The sequence below is a fragment of the Arachis ipaensis genome, chromosome B04 (assembly GCF_000816755.2).
Source record: "Arachis ipaensis cultivar K30076 chromosome B04, Araip1.1, whole genome shotgun sequence".
Classification (NCBI taxonomy): domain Eukaryota; kingdom Viridiplantae; phylum Streptophyta; class Magnoliopsida; order Fabales; family Fabaceae; genus Arachis; species Arachis ipaensis.
The window spans coordinates 81672974-81674897 of record NC_029788.2 but is presented as its reverse complement, the minus strand read 5'-3'; positions in this window follow the sequence as shown (position 1 = coordinate 81674897).

Here is a 1924-nt window from a genome sequence, read left to right as displayed (position 1 = left end):
CTTAAAGATTAAATTAATAAAAATAATAAATCTAAAAAATTACTATAAGAGTTAGTCGATTTTTTTCTGTACTGAAAATATATATTAAGTGTATTCTATATTTTATTTGACAAAAAAAAAAAGTAAAGGGCGAGTATGATAAACTTTTAATTTCTATTTAAGAGAACAAAAAATAAAAAAAGGAAATAAAATTCATGAGTTTTTTTTATAAAGAATATAATTGAGTTTAGGATAAAGTTTTTTATTAGATTTATAAAGAATATGTATTTATATTGTATATAACAATTTTTTTTATGAATTATTTTATTTTTTATATTTTATTTGAAAAAATTGAGAATAAAAGAAAAAAATAGAATAGATAAAATAAGTCTGATGCTAAATATGTTATAGGTGTCTTTTTTATCATTTTAATTTTATATCTGTGTCTAAAACAATTAATATTTTATCTTGACAATTTTTATTAATAATATATACTGTGAGATATAGTCATATATGACAACATTTTTTTAAGATGATTGATCATGTTAGACATAAAAGGAACTTGTATATCTTTAATACAGATAAAATTTATGTCAACAACTTTAAATAACAAAGAATAGAAAATGAGTCAACACTAATAATTTAGTTAGTGCTGCTGCCACAGATACTACAAATCATCAAATTTGACATTATAAATTAGGATATATCTCAATTGATAAATTACATAAAATAAAAAAGAATTATCCTTTTATTATATGTTTATTAAATAATGAGTCATGTGAATTATGCCATTATACAAAATAAAAAAGACTGTTTAGTTTGAGTCAAATAAAATATGCAAATTTATTTGATTCACTACAAATGAATATTTGAACACTTATTTTTATCCCATTTTTTATTAGTCATAAGTATTTTTTAACAAAGTAAAAGATAAAAGTAGATTCACTTGATTATTTTTTATGAAAAATAAAAGTAAATTTTTTTTATTCAATAATTTGTGCAACTAATAAAATATAATTTCAAATAAAAATACAAAATATCAGAATTTATCATGAGTTCTTTTTATAAAAAATAGAAAATAATTTATCAGACCTCATGTGTTGAGACATCTCAATAAAATAGAATTGTGAAACAAAAAATATTAAGATATTTAAAATATTACTAGAACACACATTTTTAAAGCTCATCTTTCCAAAATATTTTAGAGATATAGTATAGCACATACTGTACATATTCTCAACAGAGTGCCTAATTCATCTTTAATAATAAAAGTTTTTATCAAAATTTTTTTATTAAAATTCAGAACATTCCACTTCAAATTTTTTGGATGCCTTGTATTTGCTTCAACCTTAATTGTAAATAGAAAAAAATTGGATAAAAAAAAATACTTTTTTTTTTTAAAGTAGGAACAAAATGATAATTTTTTATAGACATTAATTACAAACAAATTTTTATATCTAAAAATATAACTTTCTATAAAAATTTCTTTTCATATAAAAATCATCAATTTTCTCATCAATTTAAACATGCTTTCAATTCTAATCAAGACACTAAAACTACATTACATAATCATGATCCTATAAATATTTTTTATAATAGCATATTACCTTCTCATAAGTTAAACTTATTTTCCATTCAACATACATTACCAAAACTCCTTTAAACACAATTGATGATTAGCCACAACCAACTTTACCTATTTCTCTTAGTTTATCCACAGTACTAGCATCACATACTACCCTTATCATATAATGAAAATCAATTTAATCCCCAACACATTGTTATTAATCCGCCTCCTTCACTAAGAAGATCCATTAAATAAAGACATAAGCTAAAATACTTTAATGATTATGAATATATGTAAATCACTGTCTTTAATAGCATGGTCCAATCATAAAATAATATCCTATTTTAATTACTTGAGTTACAATTTTTTGTCACAATC